The sequence below is a fragment of the Balaenoptera musculus genome, chromosome 2 (genome assembly GCF_009873245.2).
Source record: "Balaenoptera musculus isolate JJ_BM4_2016_0621 chromosome 2, mBalMus1.pri.v3, whole genome shotgun sequence".
In the NCBI taxonomy this organism is placed as follows: Eukaryota; Metazoa; Chordata; class Mammalia; order Artiodactyla; family Balaenopteridae; genus Balaenoptera; species Balaenoptera musculus.
In genome coordinates this window covers 127,228,148-127,243,706 of record NC_045786.1, presented here as the reverse complement: position 1 = coordinate 127,243,706, position 15,559 = coordinate 127,228,148, and the positions used below count along the sequence as shown (strand labels likewise).

Below are 15,559 nucleotides of genomic sequence, written 5' to 3'. Positions count from 1 at the left end.
GCTGATTTATTTTAGATAGTGGTTTCCAAACCCATAAGTGTATCAGAACCATTTAAGAACTAGTGACAGGGCTGGGAATCTCAAAAAAAAGCAACAAACTCTCCAGATGATTCTGACACTCATTTGTGACCAGTTGCTCTGTTAATACCGATGCTAAAGTAAGATTTAAATGAAGAGGCCAGATTAAAGATACTTTTGAAATGTTTCATTTGAAAGCCCCAAAATACTTTAGGTACTGTTACTCCACCAATTCATTTTATCCAATGAATAAAAATGTGTGTTGGTGGGGAGGTAATGTGTTAGTAATCTTTTTGTCACAATAAGGACATTGATGTCAGTGCATCCAATTCAAATTCACAAAGGGTTGCCTAGTTTTAATTTTCTGTGATGTGAATGGAGTAACTAAAACTGTGATCATTAATTTGGTCAATAGGAAGCTGCTGACCTTAAACAAATAGACTGCCGATTATTTCTCCAGCAAAAATGGGCTTACTCAGGACCAGCAAATAATTGCAGTTTGAGGTCTGCACCCATGGGGAGCCACTTTCAAGTCCCACACAACAGGGAGGGGAGATCTCTTTCATAAAGGGGAAAAGGAAGTTGGGAGGGTTATAGTAAACAGAGTCCACTGGAGGAACTGAGAGTTCAAAGTATAGTGGCTTTTCATTGGCTGAGTCTCTCATTGGCTGAGCTTTTGCCAGGCAAGAAGAGGAAGTCTTTCTTCTTCCTTTTGGGCTCTGCTATCGTTGTAGGGCATTTAAACCCAACTCTAGTTCAACTGAGGTTTCTGTTTATTAATTTTTACAAAGTCATTCAACTAAAGACAAAGCAATAGAGACTACCAGTCTTAGTGAATAATGTGAATAACATGAATAACGCATCTCCAGAAACATCACAATAACATTAAGTCCCCAGAAACTTCCTCATGAATCTAATAGCATGTAAATGAATCACAGTCTTAACTAACATTTCTGTAAATATGCTGCAGGGCAGCTCTGAGAATATAGACTGAACAGAATATATAAGCATCCCAGTTTTTATTTCTTCCCATTTCATAGCTTTGCTCTTTTAATGCTGCCTGATAAACATCTATATATTTCATGCCCACTGCACTGACCCACTCAGGGCTTTGGAAGGTGACCGACACCTCATGGATAATAAGTGCAAGCCTGCATGGATAGATATTATTTTGTTCTATGAATGACGAATGACTTCAAAAGAGTGGTTTCCAGGAATAAAATAAAATGACAGTTGATGGTTTATTATTTACTGTGTTGCAGGTACTGTGGCAAGGGTTTTAAATTTATTATCTCATTTAATCATAGCAGTCACCCCCTGAGATAGGTACCATCACAGTTCCTACTTCACAAATAAGGAAACCAGGGCACAGACAACATACCCAAATACAAAATGCCCCTTAGTATTGGAGTTTGTAAATAATTTTTTAAAGCAAAATGGAAAAGTCACAGTTTGCATTTGCATTCAATACAATTTTTAAAACCTGACACTAGAGTGTCCACTTTTTAGCAAAGTGTTTGATTTTTCAGACAGCAAGCTATGGTATCAGAAAACTTTGAGAAATACCCAAGATCTGTGCCCACTCAAACGTGTGCAAACCCAGATTTGAGACAGGAAGGGCTGGGGACAAAATTCTCAGCCCTGCTGCCAGTGGACAGATCTATTTTCAAATAATTATAAAGAATTAAATGAATTTATAAAGAATTATATATCATTTGACAAGAAGGTGTCAATAGGGCAGTGCCTGATGGCACCCCTTCCACCCTAACAGCTTAAGTTTGCCTGGGTTTTAAATTGATAAACTGAAGGAAGAATGACAAAGCTCTCAGGTAAGTTGCCATTGCCTCTGCATTCTATCTGCAGCCTAGCTTTTTTCCCCTTCGGGTTTCCAGTTACTTCATCTGAGCCACACACACAACATAAAGGAGAGAGTTGGACAGTTCAGGGTCCATGTAGGGAACTGATGGCAGTCCCTGGAATCACCTTTGCCTTTCGTTCCTATGGTTTTGTTTATCACTGCTAGAGCCGAGCTGTAAAATGTAGCACGCGACAGGAGCTTCCTCTGTCAGCTGTGGCTCCCAGAGTGACCGTCAGCCCAGCCCTGACGGTCTCTAGGAGGAATGTGAACAATGCAGAACCACCCACAGCTGGAGGCTCCCAGTCTGAATGGGGTGGTAGGGACCGAATTACTGTTCCCACTGATGTTGAGGATGAAGATCGGGCACCGTGCTATCCTATCTCACTCTAAACCCATGGAAAAAATTTGGCAAACGTTCCATTTCTTAAATCAGAGATTTCCCCATTACTCTTTGCCAACTTGGAGAACTAAAAGTCCTTGAGTTTCAGGAAAAGCCAGGCATTAAAACCTTTTGAGAGATCTGGGGAGAGATGAGTTAAATTGGAATGATTTTTTAAAATGGTTTTAGATGGATTTATGGATTACCTTCCCGAAGATATAAAGATATCAACTTGTCTTGTGAATTTAATCTTTAGCCTCAGTTTTTGAGATTGCCCCCATTATTTGTAATTCCTACTTCAAACTGAAATCCCTCTAGCTTTGTGACTTATGCTAATTAACAAGGAAAAAATGTTTTCCCTGTTCTCCATTCCCTTGAAGCTTGTTTTTAGATACAGGGCACTGCAAGTGTGTGCGGTTGGGCAAAATGTTATTGCTAATTGTACTGTTCTGGCTGATTACATGCCATTTGCTTGATGTCAGTTTTTTCCCCCAGCAACTACTTCCAGCCAGTGGTATCACTCTTATATATTATGCTTCCAAAAAAAAATTGCAAAAATATGTTTCTAAAATAAAGGAATGACACATACATTTAACATCATTCATTAACATACGAAATGGGGGCACATCAGTTGTAGAGTAAAACCAGTTTTCAAAGGATTTTGATTTAATGGTTGTGAATTCAAATGTTTATTCTTTCCCTTAAATAGGAGACATATTCATATAAATTTCCTGTCAGTTATTTTAAAGAAAAACAAACATTTATTTTTTAAAATGTAAAATACAATTACTGTTTACTTAAAATGTTTATGAATGTGAGAAAATATTTCAAAATGAATATGGCCTTTTCTTCCCTATGGTGCTTCCCTCTTTTCATTCCCAGCCCTCTTGGGGAACAGGGTCTCTCCTCTTCCCCCTCAGGTCATTCCTCTCATTGTGCCAAATCAGGACAGAGAAACAACCACTCCAGGACCCATGGGACATGAGCACAGTCCCCTGTAATAATGAGAGACCTTCCAGAGGTCACATCCCACATTCTGGCCTTTTCCCTTTCGATTTTATCTTCAAATTGGACCTTACGTATAATGAGTGACATTTGAACAGCATTTTGCAGCATTTAAACCACAGGCATTATCTCATGGGCCTTGCAAAAACAGGACAGGGACTTCCTGAACCATCATTTTCAACACAAGTCAGCATTTCACATGGCAACTTCTGTAGAGCTGCTCAGAATGGGCCAATAGCACACAGCTAGACAGATGGTTAACTTTAGGCAAATTTGATGACTTGACTAAAGCGATTTAGTTGGTTGCAGAGTGGAACAGAACTCTAGGGTAGGAGTGGCCAGGAGTAGACAGGCTATGATCCCTGCCTGCCTTCCTCACTTATTCTGCAGATGTAAATGTAAATAGCTCAGAGCGAAGGGGTAGGTACACACCAAATGAACTCTTTTATTGTGTTCTTTAGTAGGAAAAAACAGTTGTTTCCTAGATAAAGGATATTTGGAAAAGACCAACTGTAGCTGCTTTATTGAGTGATTACTACATGTCAGGCATTCTCCTAAGTGCTTTGCAAGTATTGTTTTTCATTTAATTCTTATGCCTCCCACAAACCTGTGAAGTAGATAGCATTTTTTTTCTTTCTGTAATCACTTAAAAAAGATGAGGTAATTGAGTCACGGAGAAGTCCCTTGTCCTAAGATCTTTTCTCCCCAGCTTTGAGATATAATTGACATATAACATTGTGTAAGTTTAAGGTGTACAGTGTGATGATTTGATACACATATATATTGAGAAATGACTACCACAATAAGATTAGGTAAGATTAGGTAGCACATCTATCCTTGTCTAAGTTCTAAAGTTAGGATTCAGTCCTAAACAATCTGATTGCCAAGAGTAGTCCTTAACAGCTAAATGTACTGCCTTGTGATAAAATTTACTTAAAATATTAAAGGAAATGAGAGCATTTTAAATTGTTTTCTGAATATATTTTTTTGAAAATTGAAAAACCAAGAGGCTTTACTTATATGCCAATGGTTTTGTTTGCCAGTACCTGGGCTCAAGTAATTCAGAATGGCTCTGGGTCCATACACTGGACCATGCCAGACTCTGCCTACTCAGTCCTGGAAAAGACCTGAAGCTTCATACCAAGCACTGCTCAGGAGTCTCTGGGAGAAGAATTGGAAAATAGAATTTCAGAGCTGGGAGGAAACTTATAGATAGTTTAATCTCACCTTTTCATTTTATAAATGAGAATACTGAAGCTCAGAGAGATTACGTGACTTTACCAGGTTATACATTGCTAACTAGTAGCAGAGCCAGGATTTGAGCCTGGGCTTTTTGTCTGCATTCTTTCAGTTACACTAAGCTGCCGCCAAATCCTTGAGATAGAATTTTCCATTTCCTTTTCCAGTGTTTTAGGAAATGTCAAAAGCTAATATCCATTATTTAAATAAATTTATCTAAATTTATTTTTGCCTCGATTATATACATTGGTAAATGAAAATGTGTTTGGATTTCCCAAGAATACTTGAATTTCATGCGTGTTACATTTCCTACAAAGGGGCCAGGCTCAGCAATTTAATTTTCATGGGCTAAGAGCTCTGATTAAAAGCCTTTACCTTGACAAATAATTGGTTTTGAGAGTAGGGGCTAGAGATAATTCAGAGACATGATGAGCATTCATTCATTTACTCAGACATGTATTGCATGCCTATTATGTTTTAGGCACTGTGCTAGCTATAGGTCATACAAATATAATTACGACGTAACTTCTTCCCCTTTAGGAATCATTTTCCCCTTTCTTTCCTATTAGCAAAGGATCTGATATAATCTTGCTGCTCTTAAATTAGGCTGATGTTTCCCAAGGTGTATTAAGGGTACTCCTTGTGGTACGCCACATGATTTTAGATGGTAACAGACAAGCATTTAAAAAGAACAGTTATGAGTCCATTTCAGTGTAATATTTTAGAAAAATGAAAATAGCTCACAAACCCATATTCAATGGATGTAATGGCTTAGAACATGGCTAATTATGCTGGTGACTACTTTCTGCAGACCGTATGCACCACAGCATGACGCTCAGGCCCGTTATGTAAACCTTCTGCCATAACATTTAGAAAGTACGACAATATGGTTTTTTGAAAGTACAGCTGATATGGATTAATAGCATGGATTCTGCAGGTACTGAATTTCTGTGTTCATCACTGTGTTCTTTTAAAAGATACATCAAAATGTCACCTCTGAAGGTTGACAGTCGTTTAGCATGTGAAGTATAATACATAACTTTATTAAGCTGATCACTCATAGTGGCCGTTCTCTCTAAGGAAATTATTTTTAGGTAAATGTGTTAGAAATTGATTAGGGTTATTATTTATACTGTTTGTTTTAAAATGTTTTATTTGTAAAATACATTACTTTTTTATTATAACTTTATGGTTACCTTCTAATTACGGCAAATAATTATTCACTTTTTTATTTTTAATTCAAAGATGTGCAACTGTGTTCATATTACAAACAGTAAACACCAAAACTAATCAGTAAAAACGTCATGTTAAACTTGTTTAATGAGATGGTTTTTAGTAAGCATCTGTAGCCTCACCCTACATATTTGGGTGATAGGCTTTCTCCTATATTAAAACTACCTTACACACCTACATCACTGCCAAGTACTGGGCTGTGAAGGATGGGGCAACGTGCAAAGGCTGTAACAGTCCGGAGGAAGCTAGCAACTCAGCTTTCCTAAAAAACCCTGATACTACATATGATTAAAAAAGAAAGAGAGCGAGAGAGAGGAGGAGGGAAACAACAGCGGACTTTCAGGCCCAATCTTCAGAGAGTTTGATTTAGTAGATCTGGGACTGATAAATCTTCATTAAAAAAAACACTGTTCATCATCAAAAAATTCAGACTGACAGAAAAATATTTTAAACAAAAATCCCCATATATCCCATTATTTAGATTGAACAGTTATTAATATTTTGCCATATTTGCTTCCTCTATTTTTTGAAATTTTGTTTCTTTGTTTGTTTGTTTTTTGGCTGCCCCACATGGCTTGCAGGATCTTTGTTCCCTGACCAGGGATTGAAACCGAGCCCCTCGGCAGTGAACGCGCGGAGTCCTAGCCACTGGACTGCCAGGGAATTCCCTGAATTATTTTAAAGCCAATCCTAAACATCATGATATTTCACACTAAACACTTGAGTGTATGTCCTTAGATAACCAGATACAATTATCTGGTTACACAGCTAATAATAATTCCTTAGCCTCCAAACTTTCCACTTATCCCCAAAATATCTTCTTATAGTTGGCTTGTTAGAATCCAGGTCCAAACAAGTTCCATGAACTGCATGTAGTTATTACACAAGTGTAGTGTTTGTTTGTTTGTTTGTTTGTTTTAATGAAGAATTCCCCTTTCACGTGAAACCACCATTAATCAGTGTCTCAATCAGGCTGGCTCTCTAGGCTTTTAGAAGATAATTCAGATTTAGAAAGCGTCATAGATATCATTCCTCTTTCAACATCTTTCTGTGCTCTATGGGTTTACCAATCTGGGTCCTGGTTGGAGATATTAGACAAAAGATGGGTGAAATGGAGAGTTGCCTGGATATGTGAACTTTGGGTAGGACAAGAAAATATACTCCTAAAGCAATTGCAAATTTTCTGTGTCATCTTTCCCCAAAATGTTTCACGAAATGTTTCTGTGATTAAAAGTTTTTCTTTTCAAGCAGCTCAGAAAATCCCCCTCTAGCATACCCCTCTTGAAAGCTGATAATGCACATTTAATATATTAAAGTCTTTTTGGTGTTACACAAATTTCACTCCGTGTTTCCCAAATGTATCTGATTTTGGAGTTGGGGTTGTTTTTCTCCACCACAGATCACCTGTTAACATGTTTTAGAACGTAGTTTGGGAAGTTTGCATTGATTTATTGTACTATTATTACCGCTTTTATTAGGTACACCAATAAACATTTGTTCTGGCAAAGCACCTTGTAATCACTTTTGCTAGTTTTTCCCCTCACTCTGAGATCCTGTGGTGTAAACTGGTATTTTTATTCCCATTCAAAAATAAGAGCTATTAAGTACATAATATGAGCTGAGTAACAAGTTTGCTGCCAGAGTCAGGATTTAATTTAAAGTCCTAAAATTTGAAGACTTAATTGGCAAAAATCCAAATAGTCCCCAAATACTAGAGTTTGTGTTGGTTGTTAGAGAAAAAGTAATTTCACAGAATATTACTCATATTCTCATCTCTCATCCCCTGTCCCTCTTACCACATTCCCAACCTAAGCATGAACAACCCCTAACTTAATGCCCTGAGGACTAGAAAAACTAAAGGGAGACAGTGCTATTTCCCCTGAAACTAGGCATCCTAAAGATGAGTTACCACTTTTTCTTTCATGATGACCATATAAACATTTATGGAAAAAAATGGAGTAAGAGACACATATATCAAATATTCCTAAAGGCAGAGATTAAGGAGGCCTTCACTGTGGAATCTGTAAATGTGTTTCTTTGAGACAGCTCCTGCAAGTAACCTCTTCTAAATGCTCCACCCTATTTCTCTACTGCTATGACCACCACCTCTCAGGGATGCCAGGTGATGGTGGGTGGTGATGACATCAGCAAAGGTTCCGCTTACCCGCGGGAAGCAGAACTATTACTCAAAAAATGTACCAGGTTAATTCTGGAACTTCTCAGTTTCTCACCCTGGGTGGTAAAAATGTCTCTGCGGTTTTTCTCTGCACTATCTGGGCAAGTGCTCAGAATGAACAATCTTTTTTCAGCTGGGAGAAAATCAAATAATCAGGAATACCACTCCTCCCCATCCTTCCTGAAGCTTCGAGTTTGATTCCTAGTCCCCAGGGTGTGAACTTTGTATATGCATAGGCACCAAAGTGTGGAAATAATAGAAGCCCTGCACCACAAGCTAATTGTTGGCTGTATAATTTAGACCATTGTAAATCTCACTGTTATATTTTCTCACTAGTTAACATTTACATGACCTTTTTTCTCCCTGTTTCTTAGAATTTTCCTCCCTTATTTATTTCTTCTCAGTTGGCATATTGAAATAAAATTGGCTCAGAACTACTTGACCTGGGCTTGAATCCCAGCTTTACTCGCTGTGTGACCTTACACAATCTACCTAACCTCTCTGAGCTTTCACTTCTTCACCCGTGAGATAGTGATCATAAAATTATATCAAAGATTATGAAAATTTCATGATGTGAAAAATATGAAAACGCTTATCTCATTTCCAGTGTTTGGGCAGTTGACAAATGTTGGGTTCTCTGCTTTCTTCTGTTCTCCTCTGCTTGCATTATTTATCACCCAATCTCACCATTTGGGGAAGAAAATAAAGAATAAATTACTTCCCTGAATTTGTTTGTTTGCTTGTTTTCTTTGAAATAACACCATGGGCTATGAGAGGGTTATCCTAAAGGGACCTGCTTCAATTTGCTGGAGCAGAGGAGTTGTATAGGAGAAGCAGCTGGCCCACTGGCCCGGGGGAGAAGACAGTCAGTGCTGAGCCTCCGCCCCTGCCCACATAAAGTGCTAGGTGTGTGTGTATGTGTTTGAACTTATTCTACTTGTTTGGCCAAAACAAGAAATAGCAAATAAGCATTCCTTTTATGTTTGTACAGACATCAAAGGGTCTGTTTCAAGTTGGTAAATGACCTCTGGTCATTTTAGGATGCTTATGATCCTATTGAATGGGTATAATTAAAAAGACAGAAAATAGTAAGTGTTGACAATGATGTGGAGAAACTGGAAACCTCTTACATTGCTGGTGGGAATGTAAAATATTTTTTCACTTTGAAAAATCATTTGGCAGTTTCTTAAGAAGTTAAACCTCACCAGTAATTTTGCTCTTAGGAATCTTAGGAAAGAGAAATGAAAACATATATTTACACGAAGACATATATATGAATGTTCATAGCAGCATTATTTATAATAGCAAAAGACTGGAAACAATTCAAATGTCTATCAATTGTGCAGGGACAATGGAATACTATTCAGCACTAAAAAGGAACAAACTACTGAAGCTTGCTACAAACAAGGATAACACTCAAAAACATTACACTAAGTGAAAGAAGCCAGGTGCAAGGGACATACTGGATGCTTTTGTGCACATGCCTAGAAAAGGCAAATATATAGGGACAGATTTGGTGGTCACCTAGTGTTAGGGGTGGAAATAAGGATTAATTGAAAACAAGCATAAGAGATCTTTTGAGGATGTTGGAAATGTTCTCAAACTGGATTGTGGTGATGATTACACAACTTTATGAATTTCTTAAAAAGTCATTACATTGTACATTTAATATAGATGATATATCAATTATACTTCAATAAAGCTGCTTAAAAAGAATGCTTATTGTTATGCAATTCATGAAATGATCTCCTTATCAAAAGTAACATTCAGAGGTTGTGGAGAATATGATAATCAGGGTATATTCTTAGAAACAGGGACACATCTGTCTTTCAGCTCACATATTCATTATTCTCTGATTCTAACAGTAAACAATCCCAGTGCTCTAACTTTCCAACTGGGTAAGCTGTGAGCAGAGGAGGGAAGCAGGATTGGGTGATGTCAGCCACAGAAGAGAAGGTGCAGAGGGCAGATAAGCAGACCGGAACTACTTCTGTACATTGATGTCAGGAATGGGGGTGGTAGCACACACCTGCATGGCCTGATCTTTCGCAAACCAGCACCCAATATGCGCATCCTGCCACTTCCTATCTTGGCCAGCAGTCTCTCTTTGCCCCACCCTATCCCACTCCTGCTTTTCGATTTCCAACTTCCTCTGAGCTCTGCTTCTCCATCTATTAGTCCCTCAGTCATCTGCGCACCAGGGTGTCCTATCTGGCTAGATCCTCTGAACTGTCTTAACCCCTGTATGTAACAGTCCAAACCAAGGAAAACCCTATCTTCCAATTATTATTTTTCAGTTACTTATCAAACTTCTTTCTAGGTCTCATCTACAAACATATACCTAAGAAGCTAAGATTATTAATTTGCAATTTACATTATTGAAGAAGTGAATGTGGCTGAGAATCTCAAAAAATAGTGAAGTTTGACTAGTTCAGGACTTGATAATTTAATAATTCTCCCTTTTACTTCATCCAGTTCCAGTATTTCACGGGAAAATTATCACGAGGGAGCAGTGTTACGCAGATGAAAGTGATGCACTCCTAATCTTGATGGTTGTAATTCTACAGGCCTATGAAAAATAATCAGGCATATAAAAAATTTCTACAGGTATATAAAAGAAATCAGAAATTATGTGAATTTCACACAGAAAATATGAGATAATTTGGCATACAGTACTTATTTAAAGTGGAAGCCTATTTAAATCTACTTAAAATTAAAAATGCCCTCCCAAACCTATCTGCCAATTGAATAGTTTGGATTTTGAATTATATGGCTTTTTTTTTCCATAAGAAGCTTAGAGTACTCTACAAATAATAGCTAATAATTATTGAGTTATTGTGATGTTCTACGCACCTTATTTAATCTTCATAATGACCCTATGAGACAGGGACAATAATTACCCCAATTTTACAAATGAGGAAAGTAAGACATAAAGAGGTTCTCTGCTCAAAATGGCCGTTGATAGCTAGTACAACCAAGATTCAAGTCCAGGTCTTTCCGACTCCAAAGCCAGAGCCCTCAGTCACTACATTATACATCCAAGTAGACCTCATGATAATATCTTGTAAAAATTGTCACCCTCATTTTTACAAATGGAGATGCCACAAGGGGCCAAGGACATATGACTCACTCAAGAATAGGCATCAAGTTGGTCCTCTATAGATTTCTGTTCTTGAGCCGTGCGGGCCTCCTCTTCAGTGTTTTATAAATTGTTCACCAGGTTGTAAGACTCTCCTGAACAGGGCTCTCTTCTTTTAGGGTACTCACCTGACTTTCAGCTATAGGTTCTCCAGACAGCCAGAACATTTCAGACTCTTCATTGGCTGAAAATCACTGGAGTGGCTGAAAATAAAAGGACCATTTGTGTTCAGGTTACCAGGTCATTAGAACAAATTAAGTAGCAACTTTGGTTTACATTCAATGCAAAAGATTTTGGCATCCATTCCACTGAGGAAAAGACAGGAGATTATGGATCAAGAACGTTATCACACGGTGGATATATGCACACATTTTAAGTAATTAAAACTAGTCATTTGACTAAAGGTAAATCATTGCATCTCAAATTCCTTTAAAATCTCCCTTTGGTGTGTTTCAGAATTGTTTATCTTCTTAATCTGACATCAGGCAAGAGTAGCAGAGAAGACTGACAAATCCTGAGAACAGAGTGAATGATTTGCAGAGGAATATGCTTTAAAACCTTTCATTGTGAAGATGTGACTCCTGCTATATTCACTGCAGAAAACCCCAGTTCTGAGCCTGATGCTGATAAGTAAAAAAAATATTCACACAGCCTGTAACATGCTGCAACCTTTTCCATTTTCCCTACAGACTTCTCTGATCATGAGTTCAAACAATATTACTCAATAATTTTTATTTTCCCTCGGTAAGAGAAATCTCAAAACTCTTTCATCTGTTTGGCAAACGAATACAAAATAGAATCCTTATTTTCCAGGTCTTGGTACATAACCAAAAACAGCTTCCATTTATTGAGAGCCTACTATATAGAAGGCACTGTACTTGGCATTTCACAGTATTTCTAATCCAGACAACTTGGCAAGTTAGGTCTTCTTATTCCTGTTTACAGAGGAAAAAAAGAAAAAAAACAGAACAGAGGGAGATTAAAAAATTCTGTCTGACTCGAAATTCATGTGCTTTCCATCATGCTTTCTCATTCTTCATCGAGCCTTGGAGTACCACTAAGGATTAGACGATTTGGGGGGCTGCTTGAACAACCATTTATAAGTTGCCTATTTAATGCCTACCAAGTGTAGGAAATGAGAATCCTCCAAAGTAAGACATGGACCTTGTTCTCCAGAAGCTCACAATTCAGTAAAGAGAGGAGAAGAGAATGAAATTCTAAGAAGAATGATTCAGACAGTAAGTGCTAGAGGAATTTAGAGAGGGGCCCAGTTATGAGCTGATGAGAATAGCGGGGAGCCTCCTCGAATGACGTGAGGCCTCGCTGAACCTGATAGAAGACACAGTTTGGATGAGCAGAGAAGAGAGGGAAGAGCATGCGTGGAACTAGGAATGAGCATGCCGAATCCCAGAACGGTGAGGACACCTACCCAGTTGGTGTGATCGGGCTTGTGCCAGGGAGCAAAAAGACTCAAACGCTAGAGTGATTTATCCTACGGCAGTTCATTATGACACTAAAGAAGTTACGTCCGGGTCCAGGGAATAGTTATCCAGGTACTGCGTCCTGTCATGGGTAGAGCTTTGCCTATTTTTTGCCATCATTCAGGGAAAAAAAAAAAAAAAAAGTAAGGGGAATCCCAGAAAGGTCATGGGACAAATATGGGTTTAGAAATCAGAATTTCTGGGTTCTGTTTTCAGTTTCAGTCATTTCTTCTCTGAAAATGCAACAGTAGAAATTACTGAACCTCTTCTGAATTAGTTTCTGCTAAATGGGAAAAAATATATCACCACCTCTCCCAACACAGACAAACTCATCCCATTCTAAATATGCAGATTGTTGGAGGTATGATACCAAGTGTTTCAAGTACCGATTTTGGTAATGAAAGTGCCCCCAAACTGCCCTGCTTCACTCCTATATCCCTATACCTATTTCACAGCTCATTCTATGCTGGAGACACGGTGGGCAGTAAATGACGTGGTTTTAAAATTACAACAGTGTTGGCATCTTTTAGTGAAACAAGAGAAATAGCTTTAACTGTCTTTATAGTCTTCAAGCATAGTTTCTAGATACAATGTAATTATTGTCATTACGATTTTCCTACTACCTGGACAACTTGAAAACTTTCCAATGTGTATAATTACACAGTTTTTAATTTGTGCAAGATTGGGGTGAGCAATTCTGTTAGTGAGTTTTAACAAAGCAAGTTAGGCTTCCAGACAAATTTTCCCAAGCTCCCTTGGCTCTAATTTGGACTTTAAAAATTCATTTTACTAACTTGCTGAGCATAAAATATTTGGTGCTGATGTTTAGCTATCTCAGTGCTGCAGTTTAGAAGGGCAAGTGAAAAACATCCCTCGGGGCTCTTGAGGCTGGACAGAAGCAGCTTCGGACTCTGCTCGCATTCACTGGCTAAGCTGTGCCTAGCAGAGGCTGTTTTAAAAATACAGAGCAATGGGAGAGACATATATTCCATTGTGGGATAATACACCATACACACTCACCCTACAAATCCATCTTGCTTTTAGGAGGCCAACAATATTAAAAGCCAGGAAAGAGAGTCCAAATTACCCTTTTATATATCACTCAAAGTCTCCCAGACCGTTGAAATTTTCTTTTATCCAAATCTGTGAATATTTTGCCCATACGGTGTTCCCAAAAAAGGGCTACAGTCTCTTAAGTTGGGAAACATCAAAATAAGGTTCATAGGAAATTCTTTGAATCTATTTCCAGAGTCACTAAATCACAGTTCATGCCTTATTAATGATCTACAATACCTTCTTGCTTTCATTCATTTGCTCATTTATTCAACATTTATTGACTGTCTACTACAAGTATAGTAAACACAGTCCTTACACCCACATTGCTCCTGGTCCAGTGGAGTAGACAGATAATAAATGCAGTGTAGAGCCCTATGATGTGTTCAGGAACTAAGTGCTAATGGTGATGGGCGGAGGGCAGCAGTGCTCAGGAAATCTTCCTGGAAACAGGGAAACTGTGAAGGAAGGAGGAGTGGCCCAGATGGAGAAGTTGTAAAGAGGCATTCTAACTGGAAAAACAGCATGTCCAGAGGCATGAGAAAATGTGCATGACCTTTGCAAAAATATGAAAGATGACAGAGCTGGAAGAGGGCTGAGAGATGTGCAGAATTATAGCTTTCAGAGTCACCAGCCAGCCTCTAGTTTTCACAATCTAATCAATTTGAGTGTTTGGATCTGTGGAATTCAGGAGCCCAAAAGGACATTTCCTTGATTGGCAGTCAGGAAACATGATGGCAGACTGGTTCAAAATGCCTAACTCCTTGGGGCAAAGATTCTGCAATGTATCCAGCTGGTGATAAAACAAGAGTATCTCACTTCATTTCTTGAAGTATGATCAGGAAGTCCATCAAGATCATTTTTGTGTTGTTTTAACAATCACCTATTCTTTTCTCATACTCCATGCACCTAAGGTGTTGCTTTAACACATAGAGGTCAGCTGACTTTAAATTTTGATCTATTTTTTTCAAGGAGCTGCTGGCAATATTTACTTTCATTGCACATCCAAGAAAACTGAGGATCTTGTGACAAATGGCAGAGCCACAAAATAAGTCAGTGCAGAGAAAGAATTAGATTGAAGGATTCCCAAAGCTTGGTTTGGGATGAATCTTTAGGGTACTGTGAATAGGAGCAAATACCCTGGAACAGGAACAGAGCTTGTGTGAGCTGGGGGTTGGGCAGCAACCCAGAAGCCGGGTCAGGGACTGACTCTGAGTGAAGCTCTAGGGCGAGAAATAACTCTACTAATGGGGACTATAAAAAGACTTGAAGCTCACAAACATACGATAAATCATTTTCTTCTGTATTTCTTCCTATAACTAAGGATTAGGAGTCAAGACTACTGCTACCCCTTTTCTATCAGCTGTGACCCTCAGCTCCACCTGGGAGATTGATTTTCTTCTCTTGAGCTGCCCTTAATGATCATTTTATCCTAATTTCATTAGTATAAACGTGGTGAGGGTAAGAAATAGCCTATTTGCACCCTGTGGGATGATGTTGATCCCTACTTCTCTCCCCAGACTGCCCCACCTAAGCAGGTGCCCTTAGCACGAGGCATGAAACCTGAGGCTTAGATAACTTGGGTGGAGGTGAAGGGGTGGAAAGGGGGATACTCTTGAAGAAAAAAATTGTGTATTATGCAAAATTAAGTACAGAAATCAATAATGATTTAGGAAAGAAATCATAACAGGTAACTGAAGCCTCGGAGATCTGGGACTCTTCCTAAAAATATCTTTAGGGGAGTTACCAGCATTGCTTCCATAGAGACGCTTCCAGATTCTGTCTGGCTTTCCCTTCACACCTGCAACGCTACAGGCTCGGTCCACTCCCAGCACTCACAGGGACCAATGCAAGTGAGGGACTCGAAGCTTATGCTTCATTGGCCTCATGGTTCACCCAGATGCAGTACCACTGATAAAGGCTGCTGGAGAATGACTTGGATGTACGTCCTGGTTTGCTAGAAAGTCCCAGGTAATGC

General features: G+C 38.7%; 1 protein-coding gene across 2 annotated transcripts in view; it reads right to left on the bottom strand.

The window, feature by feature from the left end:
* Positions 1-15,559, bottom strand: part of FRMD6 (FERM domain containing 6) — a 266,485-nt gene that overhangs the window by 101,680 nt on the left and 149,246 nt on the right. For both annotated transcript variants that reach the window (XM_036842781.1, XM_036842780.1), the window contains one exon: positions 11,176-11,250. The gene's annotated coding sequence lies outside the window, so the exon portion shown is untranslated. The remainder of the gene's footprint in view (positions 1-11,175; positions 11,251-15,559) is intronic.